We start from the raw sequence: 13935 nt of genomic DNA, 5'->3' as shown, positions 1-13935 counted from the left end.
CTAGAACTGTTCTAGAACGCTTCTTATAAGGTGAAGCGAAAAAAACAACCCAGAAGAGATGCTGGGGAGAAGTTCTATGGAAAGAACCTCAAGAGTTCATCTAATCCAAGCTCCCACTCCAAGCAGGGTTGGCTCGGGAGTTGTATAAGGTTACAAAGGTACTTGTCCATTCAAATTTTGAAAATGTCCAAGACAGAAATTCCACAAACTCTTTCAGCCCTTGCCCCAGTGTTTAAACAAGTGGTTCACACGTGAAGAGTTTCTTCCTCATAATCCATTGGAAGTTTTCACGTTAAAATTTGTAACTGTTGTGTCTCGCCTTTTTGTTGTACCCTTCTGAGAAGAATCTGACTCTTGACTTATTTCTAATCCTCTTTTATGTATTGGAAAGCTGTAATTACAGCTCCCTCAATCTTGTCTTTTCAAGGCTAAACAAATCCTGCTCTTCTGCCCTCTGCTTGTATGTCATATGCTCCAGCTCCCTTCTGAATTATGTGCTCCTCAGAATGGATTTGGTGCCCCAGTTAATAAAGGTTTTTTGGAAACATACTTTACTTGCATGCATGGCTGCTTGTATGTAATGCAATAAATGTATCAGGAGTTTAAACAGAAGGATATAATGGCTCTGAAAATATCAGGGGCTAAAGTGAAGAAATGAGAAAATTGTGTCAGATACATAGGAGATGTCTATGAAAAACTGGCAATGTACAAGAGATCAATACAATTTTTTTGCAGAAGGCCACTGACAACTAGAACAATGTTTGGATTTCCCTGCACAGATCATTGTATGTTGAACCAAAACCACAGACACTGGTCATAGCTGAATGAGAGAATCAGGATCCTGAGGGCCTTATGTGGAATGGTCTTGGGTTAAAGCCAGGTAGAGCTGGAATCACATTTGGATTGATGCCACAGGGCAAGAGGACTGTACAAAAATAATTACACCAACAATATTTTGCACTGTTAAGCAACAAAGGCACGATTTTGAGTGTATAATTTCTGTTCCCTTGTAATCTATCCAAATGGTATCTCATTCTTCACAGAAAGGGCTTGGAGAAGGGCCTGACAAATTGTCATCTTTGTGCTGTACCTACATATGTTCCACAGCATACAGGGGTATAATCTTAAATTAATGCATTTTATAACTCGAGCAAAACTCATCTCATTCTGTGGTGTAGAACTGAATAGCTGCACTTGGCAGGCATTTGTGAGCATTTAAGACCTCTTTATAGGCAAAATAACAAGACTCATCAATCCCATATTGTGCTCTTTGCAAAAAACAAAACACAAAAAATCCTGAAATTGGAAATAACATTTGTGAAGTAATCTTGCATTAAACAAAAAGCTTTAATTGATCTTGTTAAATTTTATTTGAATAAACGTGCAACCAATAATTCAGTAGAACTCTCTACATCAGCTATCAGTCCTCACTCAGACTATCAGCTTGCCAAGTGCTGGTCTATTCTGTATTGAAAGTTTCTGTGTCATGATAGTTTCATAATTACGTTATGACCAGGGGAAAAACTAATAATAATAATAAAAGACACCTACACTTGACACTAGTGCCCAAATGATATGGCAAAAATGTGTACATCTGTTTTGTGTTAAAGGTTTGCTTGAGACAAAACACAAGTTTGTTGGGGAGAGGTGGAGGAGCTGCAGGACAGTCTGATATATAATAATGGAGCCATCTACTGGAAAGCTGCTGCTGTGAGCACCTCATCTCTGCCTCACTCACCTGCTGTCAGCCTCCTAAAAATTAATCCTCCAACATTTACATCTGGCTCTTATTTGCTGTCCTTCCTTGTGTTACAAGGTACAGGGGAATACTAAATATACGTTGTTGATTGCCACTTATCTAGTGCAGAAAACAGTAAGGGATCGCTGTCCTCAAGCTGAGTTTACACAGAAATAATGTTGCATGTCTTTTGTGAACTGATAGTTTACTTTTGTATATGTCCTGCTGCTGGCCACACTCCAGTTATGGTTGAGAAAAGGAAGTCAAAGCAGGAGAAATTTGTTGTGTTGCAAGATTGTTGCTTGTTTCTACAGGGGAATGGAAAAGTTTATCTTGCTTTTACAATGCACTAAACCTTCTTTTATGATGGTTTGATTCAACAGTGTTGAGAATCATTCTTCCTGCTTTGTTGTAAGAAATATTGAGTAATATCATCTCCTACTGAGGTAAGTTTTTCTTCTTTATTCTTCCTTTTTTTCTGCTTTTTTTTTCCTCTGAGTTTCTCCTCCTTTTCTTTTTGAAAACAATCTGTTTCTCTACCCAGGCAAACCACTTGTCTGGATAGACATGTTACTTTTTCCCCAGCAACTATTACATTTCCTGAAGTAATTTTAAACTGTCTTAAGAGTTGTGATCAGCCACCATTTTAAAGGCAGCCAGACTTGCATTTGCATCTATCATAATCAAGGTGCTTGCAAAGTGAAACAGCACTCCTAAAATGAAGCTGATTGCCTTTCCTGTCCTGCAAAATGACTTGGTTAGACAGTAACTGAACAAATACTCTCTAATCTGTTTTGATAATATTTTAAAGTTCATATTTAAGTTCAAGCTTACTGTTACATTGGTGCTTCCATGCAAGAAGCCTTCATCCGATGGAGAGGTATAGCTGAAGAGGCCAAGTGATGCTGCAGTGAATCAGTGTAAACAGGCAATATGTAATGTTGCACAAGGACTCTGTTCTCCAGGTAACTGAGGAAACAGCAAAGCTGTAATTTAAACACAAATTCAGTTCCACGTAGATCAAATTTTAATTAAATATAATTTTATTAAATATTCTATATAATAAATACATATAATAATGTTAACTACTATATTTAATATTAAATGCTAATATTTTAAAAGAATTTTATGGTACACATTGAGCCTTTTTCCTGCTTGACCTAAGCTCTTGTAGACTATAAGGGCAGCTGAGCCAGAATAGGGGCAATGAACTGAAGGGTTTGGATCAACACAAACAGAAAAACTATGGATGTTTCTATAGCTGCAACATAAGTAATTATGTTCACTAAGAAGCTGCTCGTTGGATCCCCTACCAGTCACATCTCCACTTTACTAGTCAAGGACTCCTACTTCACAAACCCAAAAGCCAACCTGCAAACTGGCAAATTATATTCATGAGAATTGTACATACAGATTGCCTGGCAGCTACTGATTGCCCACTGCAGGCAGTTGTCAATTAGCTCTGTTTAATTTGCTTGTTCACCCTTGAATTTGACCCTTCAGAGCTGGCAGATAAGCAGTCTCTGTCTTACTAAACCTATATATGTGATCTTCTGCCTGAAGAGTGTAGGCATTCATTTAGTCCACCTGCTAAATGTGGTCATATGTCTTTGCCTCTGAGCATCTGTGAGAATCTAGCAGTCAAATTGGTCAGAACCAAGGACAACAGGATGAAATCTAGATTGCAGGAGTGAACAAGGCTTCTTGCTACAATGGGAACTTGCAGTTTGAGAAATGGCAGGTGTCTTCTCATGGCATGTAGAATGGGGATTTTTACGCTGCTGTGTAGACCTATCAAATTTAAAGAAATAGTAACAGTATAGGTTACTGTCTTTCCACTGACAGTAGAAAGACACTGAAGCAATGTCTACCCACGTTTTTTTTTCCTTCCTAAGCTTGCTCCACCCCACAGATACAAAAATAGAGTGCATTCTCCGGAGTTTTACAGCAAAAGGGTCTTGGGGTTCTTATTTTGAATTTCATAAACATACACATAAGATGATGAAGTTAGAGGAAAACTGTCAAAACTGTCTTTCTGAAAGAAAAATTGTATCCTTTCACCAAACCATTTCATCTTCAAAAAAGCATCCTTGCTTTCACTTCATGGAAGATTTTTCTTAGAACCAAACAACCATTTAAAAAAAAAAAAGGCATTTAATCTTTTTTTCCTCCCTTAGATCCTGAAATCATGATGAGCTTGTAATTAACCACAGTTTGTAGGGGATTTGTGAAACTATTATGCTGTACTATAAGTACACACACTTTATCAAGGCTTGAGCATGGTCTAATTAATAGAGATCGCATGCAGCCCATTAATTAACTCAACATGGTAATCAAACATCCAGAAATACTGCTTAACTAACCCCTAGTGTACTCAAGGGCAATGCATTCACTGAAGATGTTATATGTCATGTTGCTGTACAGAATACAATGGTGTTACCTTTGAGGGTGGGGAACTCAGGGGTTAACGTGACAGAAACTATACAATAGCAAAGAATGTATTTTTCATGTGAATTTAAGTGCCCAGGAAAACTACTGAATTAGCCTTAATGGAAAGTTAAGGATCACCACCCTCATTAAATCACAGCTACAGATCTTATTCCCTAACCTATGTTGCCCATATCTCTTGTACTGCTGTAGACAGATTACATCAAATGCTAACAAGTTTTAAAAATACAAATCCTCTTATTTATTTGGCTTATTTATAGGTTTTGTGATCAGAGTGAGCACCTAGGTATGGTTCTCCCCCAGCTTTAGCTGCTCAAGGCTACAAATGCACTAAGATTTCCTGGGCAGCAGCCCCCACCTACTCTTCATCTTGCTCTACTTATCCTCCACCATCTCTCCTTGCCTTCTATCATGCCCTTCCAGCAGGGAGTAGGACAGCTCCCCAGTGAAACATGACACAGGTCCACAAACTATTGTGCTGGTGCTACTAAATGGGCAGCATGGAATTTGAAACCATAGGCAGAGACAAGGCTGCTCAAGCCAGCAGTAAGTATTTTTTCTGTTGGAATCTAAGAGTTAGGCAACTGTTTAGGATGACTCTAATGATACATAGCACTACAGATATCTCCAGAAGTTACGTTGGTCCACCTATCTCAGGAACCTATCTTATGATGGGATGATCATCTTTGGAGAGGCTTAATTCTTTCCATTGGACTGTAGAGAGAACCTATACTCCCAAATTAGATTAAATCTACCTTATACATGGGCAAATTAAATGGTATAAATTCCTTCCTGCTTTCTGAGTACAGAAACCCGTCTTACCAGTGATTACCTAGTAATCAACAGTAGCTGTTAGCATCTTTACAGAAATTACAGAAAGAGTTCATTCCAGAACTAATCAGTTTGTTGTCAAGTCCATTGAATTTCCTCCGTCCCCCCGGCAGATTGCTGTTTCACTAGTGCTACATTTGGGTGAGTCATAATTTAAAGAAACATTTCACATCTCTATTATACAGAAACTCTTCTACTCAAATGAAGGTCACTAGAAAGAACTAAAGAAAAATAACTGAGCTAAGTAAAAAAAAACTAATTCTAAAACAACTTCCTCTGCTCTGATTCAATGTACTTATATTACTAAGTAAATCAAACAGTAATAAAGCATTGTCCTCTGACATGAAATCACCCTGCTATAATTCTGCCTCTAATCATCTGTGGTGCTAGGAGACAGCAAACGCTATCATAGTGGGCTGTGATCTCATTCAGTCTCATGGAATTTTTATACCAGAAGGGACTACTACATTTATCTGTTTGACTTCCAGTATAATCCAGGTCAAAATATGTCACTTGGTAATTCTGCATCATCATCTTATTTTGTGGTAGGAGTTAATAGATTTTTAGAAAAATATTAAAACAACAACAAAAGAAATAATGAAAACTCTTCTACAGCTCTCAGCAAATCATCCCAATGTTTAGTTATTTCTTCTGAGAAATGTTAGCACCTGAAGTCTGACCTGGATTTCTGCTGGCTCCAGTTGTCTGCCACCAGGTCTCAGCCTGCTTTCAGTTGCTAAGTTACTGTATTTTGGCTCAAAGTCAACACAGGACAGTTATTTTTCCAATGACTTGTAGGGCCATATCTTCAATTAGAATAAGTCACTATAGTTTAAGCAAAGTTAACGGGATCTTATCCTGACTTTGCTTGTTATGTTAAGGAGTTACCTGCTGTACCTCATGCAGTCTGTTCCCTCATACAGGCTATGTCCAAAATACATCAAAACCTTCTCTTCAGCCAGATTAATAGGTTGATAACCTTGAATTTACCAATTCAGATCCTTATATGTTTATTATGAACCCTTTACTAAGGGAAATAGTGATGGGTTGACCTTGGGCTGCATCCAGGTGCCCACCCAGCCACTCTCTCACTCCCCTGCCTCAGCAGGGCAGGAGAAAAAACAGGATGAAAAAGCTTGTGGGTCAGCAGAAAGACAGGGGATCTCTTACCAATTACTCTCACAAGAAAAACAGGCTCAACTTGGAGAAAAATTAATTTATTACCAATTAAAATAGATTTGGATGGTGAGAAGCAAAGACAAAATTAAATCCTCACTTTCCCCACCCCCTTTTCCTGAGGCTCAGCCCACTAATACATTCCCAGCTCCTCCCCTCCCCTCAACAGCACAAAGGAATAGGAATGGAGCTGTGGTCTGTACCTAACAGCTCCTCTCTGCCAATTGCCTCCTCCTCATGCTTTTCCCCTGCTCCACAAGCTGCAGTTTCTTCAGGAATATCCACCTATTCCCATGTTAGGTCCTCTGCAGGCTGCGGGGGAATACCTGCTCAGAGCACCTCCTTATCCTTCTCCTCTGCCCTTGGGGTTCACATTGCTGTTTCTCACACTTTTTTCCCTCATTCCTCACTGCCAGGCAGTACTTTTTGCTGTTTCTTAAATACGCTGTCCCTGAGGCGCCGTTGTCGCTGAGGGCCTCAGGTGTGCTGAGGTGGGGCCACCACAGAATAATCTGGAACCAGCTGTGGCCTATGTGAGGCAGTGCAGGCCTCTCCTCACAGAGGCCCCCACTACTGGCTCCCAGGCAGGGGCACCACTCACAGAAGAAAAAAGAAAAAAAGAAAAAAAAGAAAAAAGGTGCAGATTTCAAAAGCTGACATGGTGTCTCTCTGTCAGACAGAGGCTGCCATTACGGAAGTGGTTCAACCTGCCTCACCCTCCTTGTTCATGTGGTCACACATCAGCCTCCTCAGTTACCACACTGTTCTGAGGGGTCACATTCAGCTGGGTTCTCGTGATGTCCTCCAGCATTTTCAGATTAATTCACTTCTATTATACAGCACTTACTGGAGAAGTATAGCCTAAATTATGAACCTGGGTTTTGTTACATTGAAAGCAGACGCTGGATGATTTCCGTCCACTGCATGGCCTGACTTACTATTGAAATCAGCCTTTTGTGTCTTTTATACCAGCCATCCTTTGCTGGATCTTCTGCTCTGTCTCACCAAACCTGCGGTGAGACCCCAGAGGAATTGGAAACTTCCCCTGAGTGATGATTCCTGATTTACAGCTCCCTTCCACAAGCTATCGTTGAGACAGTTTGGGAGCCGTTTAATATGTACAACACCGATTTTGTATAGCGATAATTGTTTTTAATCAGAATGTTGTGCAGTACTAAGTCAAACACATTACAGAAGTCTAAATATATTATGTCAACACAGCTACTTTAAATTAAGCAGAGCTAGGCCCAACTCAAGAGCTCCACAGAAAAAAAAATGCTATTCATTAAGAAGTAATGTTGATTTAGGAGGTAACTATCTTGCCCCAGAAGATCCATTATCCTAATAATGTTTCTTGGGATGGATCTGATGGGATGGGAACAGGAAAGGTTAAGGGACTGTGACCCCTCTATTCACTACTTGATATGGGGTACACACAGTAGAGGATACAGCAGCATTTCATGTACATCATAGCAGACCTGGTGATACTATCACTGTTGTCTTTTCAATAGCATAGATACTGCAGACATCCTGGTTGTCTGCAGTAATTAAACATCAAGATGTGTTTTCTAACTGTGACCATGTTATTATGGAAGGGAGAGAGCCTTGAAAGCTGTCCAGGGGTTAATTTTGTAGATATATTGCTTTTTAAAAAAAATGGTTCATAGGGACATTTTGTATAATAATGGACTCATTTTTCAAAGGTGCTGATCCATGTAGTTAGCATACATGCAGCAGAGTATACAAGCTTAAAAGAAAGGGTGACCAAGATACTCTCTTTGCTGTTCCCTGATGTGAAACAGACATCTCTGCTTATGCATTCCTCTGACGCTTATTTGAAATCAATTTAAATTGGGCATTAAAAGTTGTAGATAGTGTTCAGCATGCAGAAAACAGACACGGGATAATGAAAAAGGGACGTGGCATGAGTAAACAGGCTCCTGTCTCCTGCCCTTCCCTCTTCACAATGCCTTTTGTGGTCTCATCAGGTAAAAAAGGAGGAAAGGAAAAGAAAACCTTTTGCTTCAGCTGATGGGGATATCAGAAACAAATTGTCTTGAGCACTACTCTAAGTGAATTAAAGTAACTAACCAACCTTAATGATCATTCTGGAAGAGGATCAATCCTTCAGTATTTAATTTTCCTTTGATTCTAAATGGAAGAACAAACAAAATCTGTTTTTCCTCAGTTCTGGCCTGTTCGCTCTTTAGACCACAACTTTAACAAGGCTGTATTTTTGCCCCCACCCCCATGCCTCCATGAGAGTGAAGCATGCATAGCCTGTCACAATCTGATCATATTAAAGGTACCATTACAATTCCTAAGCATTTTAAGGGCTTTGAATTTTCCACTTTATACTCCCCCCCCCAAAAAAAAAAAAAAATTAGCATCTTCTTCTAACATGAGCAATGAAATAGAATAAATATGGACATTTCCAGACCAAATACGTAATGGAAATGAACAAACAAAGGAAACTTGGAAAAATGGCAGTTTAAAAGCAATCTCCAGATTATTATTGTTTTATGCATTCATAAAATAGAACTTCTCGTAGGTTGTGATGCCTGAGACTAATGGTACAGGTGTCTCTGAAAGAAATAGGCCTACTAGAATGTAAAATTGTGTAGCTTGACTCGATGAAAATTTTCACTCATCATTATCACAAGCCCACCAGAGCCAGCATTCTCATGGGGCAAGAATTATTCCTAGCATTCCTCATCATTCCTACACAGAACCCTATGGTCCAAAAGTCTTAATGCAGCTATAAATTCCATGATATCCTTCACATAATGCTCTCTATTTCACATGCCACATGCCCATGTCATTTTCCCTAGCATGGCAGCATGGGCAGTGAAGGACGAGCACGCTTTAGCAAAACTTGCATGCACCAAGAAAAATAATCAGTGATGGCTACATAGAGCTAACCACATTAAATAAATGAACTTCCTTTAAGCCCAATAGCATATCTCCTTGCCTAGTAATTTCCTGTAAAACCATTCAACATGATGGTTATGGTACATTTTCGTTAAACTACTTGTATTTTTTTCAGGAAAAAGACAAAGAGTCAAAACAGGATGGAACGGGCTCTTACTGTCAGTCATCTTTACCACGTGCAGAGAGGACTTGCATGAATGGGAGACAATAGAGAGTGTGTATCCACCAGAACTGATGTCCCAAACCACTCCAGGATAGTGATAATTTCAGTTTTAGCCCCTACCTGCTGTACCACAATTCCTGTCAAGAGAGAACTATGGTTCAGCAGACAGTGCCTGCCATTGCACTGTGAGCCCAGCCTTTTCTGTGACCTCATACACAGAGATGTGAAATTCTGCACATGAACCACGTTTTCCTCTGTGCCAGACCTTCCAGATCAGTAAGTGGAAGGGGACAATAGATTCACCTGTTGTGTGACCACTGCTCAATGTGCAGAGTACAGGCTTCAACTGGAGCTGTTAAAGGCAACCGCCTATCACATTCTCCCCACCTTCTGTGATATTTTACATTCTCTTTCTCTCACAGGCTCATGGTTTTGAATACAACCCAAGGTTCACCATGTGTGTTGAGGCTTGTGCTATTTTGAACAGTGAAGTAGAACCACCCACCACCCTGGCTAAAATTCAGATTAATTAGGACCCCTTCAGTTCCTGCTTTCTGATGATTAAAGGCTAGAGATAGCTTGTAGAGATGACACCTAACCTTGAGTTATCAAAATACATTAACCAGATATATAGCGGTGGGTTGGTTTATTTTTTAACTAAAGGTGCCATTCTGTTTAATTCAAACAGTTTTAACTACCACCAGAGCTTCAGCATAAGAAGTTATTACAAAGCTATAACCCATTTTGAAATGGGAAGACAGCAAGGCCAAATTAAACTGGCAGGTCTGGAAATTTAAATTCAGTAGCAGTTCAGGTTATACACTACACTTAGGTAAAAAAACCCTAATTCTATTTTAAAGGCTCATTTTCCACAAATGGCTGAGCTGTTTAAGTTAAAGTGAATAAATACGTAATGAGTCATTAAAGTCTATAAGACTGTATGGCCTCCAGGCACTGGTACCTGGATTCAGCCAATTATAGTTCCGTAAGATAAGATGAAGACATCAGGTTGTTATTGGAATATATAAAGGTTGAAGACACTGTTAATAAGTCACTACAGAATGTGATAAAATTGTTTAAACTGTTTAAAAACTCTCAATGTGTTTTGCTAGACACATTTTTACTGCTAGGTTTTTCCCCCATAAAGTCTAATCCTTTCTTTGCACAGCCTTGAGAACTACACTCTGCAATATTGCATTAATACCAAAATGTGATTTGTTTCTACATTTCCATGTTTTTAGCACGTACTCTGGAGGTTATGAAATATTAATGGTAGCAATTCCTCAACCATGGCATAAAGAGAATAGGAAGGAAAAAAAAGAAATTAAGGAAATACCAAAAACTGTTTTTAAAAACCAAAGCAACTGTCCAAGAAAAGAGTCATAAATAGTGAAAGCTATATTTGCCTTTTTTTCCAACCTTATGGAAATTATTCACACATAGCGCCTATATATCTATTCCTACATCTTTTCAAGCTGAAAAATTGTGCCTCTTCATAATTAGAATTTTATTGTGCTGAGTCTGTTTATTAATTTTCAATTATTTTACCCCACAGAGCTAGGCCTATAGCTCTGACTATACAACCCAAATACATTATGAGAAACGTGAAAAATAACCCTAAACACATAGCTACTGGTCTTGCAAAGATTTGTACATGTACATAGTTTTCATCCCACTGGTTTAAGTTGTCCAAGGGGAACTTTCATTTGTCCTCTCACTGTCTCACCCCTGAGGCATGTATTCTTCAAGTACATCTGAAACAATTTCTTTGACCTTCTTTAAACCCTTCAGTGTCCTCAAACCTACCAAGAGTCAGGCCTGGCTAAACCAGCCCCTGTCAGACAGACCACAAAATGTTGGTGCTTTCCCTACTTCTCTCTGAGCTTGTTTCTCATGTACCCACCTCTTTTCTCTTGACTCCACCTGGAAGACTTTTGGAGCATTTTTATTGTGCGTCTGTACGGTACTTAGTGCAGTAGCATCCTGATGTCTCTCCAGGGTTACTTGCTGTTGCTGTTACCCATCTTAACTAACTAATATAAAAGCAGGGCATCGGGGGCAGTTAATGGGACAATTCACAAAGCCCAAGCTTAAGCACATGAATAAATATGTACAGAATAAGAAGCTGCCTGATAGGGGCTGAAACATTTCATTTGTTAAATTCACCAAGATTTTAACATCGGAAAGTTCTCGGTACAATTTTCTTTATGACTTGCTCTCCTATGACTAAGTAGCAGTTATTTAAAAAATTGTGATTCTGTCTTAAGAACTACCATATAAAAGCCATAGACCATACTATATTTTTACAAGCACATTATAAACCTCCCAGACTGATCAAGGTTTCTGACAGGCACATTTACACATTTTCATTCCCCCTGCTTTCTCACATAAATGTACTGAAGGTTAAAAGCACACACATCGCTAGCATAGCTTTATTTCCCAGCAGCATAACTTGCAGAAAGACTTATGTTCATGCCCTGAACTCGGGAGCATCTTGCCTTATCCCCTCTTGTGCCCAGAGCAGAGCTTTGGGCCAGAGCACTGCTGAATTATCATCTATGACTAATTCAGTTTCCCACTGTCGTAGTTCTATTCTGTTTTGGCTCAAAGTCACCAAAGGGGAATAATCTTTGTACTAACTTATAGGACCAGAACCTCAGCTTGAGTAAGCCATCGTAATTCAAATGACATCAACAGAAATAAGGCATATTATGTCAGTTTAGGGGCCAGCCTGTGGATCCTAAAGACAAACTAGCACAGTTGTTGCACCAAATCATGGATCCTTGCCTCAGTATTGCAACATGAAATATTATTCAGTAAATAAATGAAATATTATTCTGAAAGTTGGGGTGTTCAACTACTTCCAAATTATTTTTGCATGAGCCCTACTTTTTTTGTGTTTTAAATATTGTTCATAGCTGAAAATTAAACATTTTGGTTATTATAGATAATGGAGAACCAACATCCCAATGGCACGTGGAGTCATGGCTATGCAATGCAATCTTACTTTTATTAAGGGAGATTATTTTCTTGTTTCTTGGTTATATTTCCCAGTTATTTATTTGCGTTTTATTTACTATTATATTTTATTAGAATACTGTTAGCTACAGGCCAAGAACATAATTTGAAACTTCCTTTGAACAGCTGTGTCTAAGCTGTTAGTCTACGACATATTGTTTTATAAGTCCCCAAGTGTATTAAATATGTATAGTTGACAAGAAAAAAGTGCAGCTTGGGTTCAGAAGTGAATACTGCTGAGATGTGTAAATTTTTTAAAGATTATTACAAATTTTTTTTGTAATTTAAAGGACAGACTACCCATGGGTTGAATGGAAAGATAAGTAAGTTTTTATCATTATTATTTTTAAAAGGGTCCATTCTTTGCACAGAACAAGTGGAATAAAGTAAGTGGCATTTAATAACAAAACAGTAATATGCATGTTTAATTTTCTCCAAGAAAAGAAAGTCTTTATTTTGGTTTGCAGCTATGAGAAGAAATTTAGAAATGAAAAGATTATAAAGTATAGTAGTAATTTCATATAGAGTAAATTATAATTGCACTGCAATTTACATCCGTCAAAAGAATGTAATGTGAGAACTACCTGAAAAGACAAACTGAGCTGGCTAGGGAAAACTTTCCCATCTGGAATGGGAGCTGAAGAAAAAGAAATAAATGACTATCTTTAGTAAGCATTGTGCTGCAGATGAAGACCTCAAATTCCCCTGCTTATACTGTTGGGCATCTGCTTGGATGAGGCACTAGAATATTGTCTGCTTAAGGACAATCTACTAGGACACTGACAAGTCATCTAGATCTCAAATACCAGAGCAAGAATTCTTTACATTTTTTAAGCCTCCAGCATTGGTAGCTGAATCCATACTTGATGCTGCTGCACTTTTAGCTTGACAATGTTTTGAAGTTATATAGCAGCTTTCATTCCAGGATCTCAGTGTACCATTAAACAGCATTTATGTGGGCAAGAACAAAATGCTACCCATTTTGCAAAGGAGCCAAAAAAGATTAAATTATTTCTGAAAAATCATTCAGCAAATATTAGCCAGAAAGAAACGAGGAAACAAGCACCCCCTGCCAGCCTTGGTCCATAAGCCAAAGAATTAAGCAGTTCTCAGTCATGCTCTCACTCCTGCAACTACATTCCTTTGGTAACTACATCCATGAAATGGAAGCTCCCCTATGCTGGATGAAGTGCTCAAGCAGTGACTCTGTGTTTATGGTGATCCTGTACAACTGAACCTGCAAGGATACCACAGGAAGAAGGGAAAGTCTTCAGTTATTTGCAGCATAATCCAGAACAATGCCTGTACTCAAGTACATACAAAATAAACAGCAAGCAGCTGTTTATTTTCAACAACCCTAAGGAGCAGAAAAGAAAATGCCACAGAATGACTACAGATATAGTCTCCTCAGATCTAAAGAGATAGTGAAAAAAAATTTTAAACCAACATTTTAATGTGCGTTATTTACCTCTGTTTGTTTGTTTTCCTTTTTTTTTTTTTTCTCCTAAGAGCTCTGAAGGAGAATTTATCTTCCTGCAAACCATTTTCTTTAACATACATAAAAAAATCTCCTCTGTGTTTTGATGTTTATCAGACTGGGTGACTGGTAAGCCTGGGCCTCAGCAGCATG

The sequence above is a fragment of the Cygnus atratus genome, chromosome 12 (assembly GCF_013377495.2).
Source record: "Cygnus atratus isolate AKBS03 ecotype Queensland, Australia chromosome 12, CAtr_DNAZoo_HiC_assembly, whole genome shotgun sequence".
Lineage (NCBI taxonomy): Eukaryota > Metazoa > Chordata > Aves > Anseriformes > Anatidae > Cygnus > Cygnus atratus.
This window is presented reverse-complemented; position numbering follows the sequence as displayed.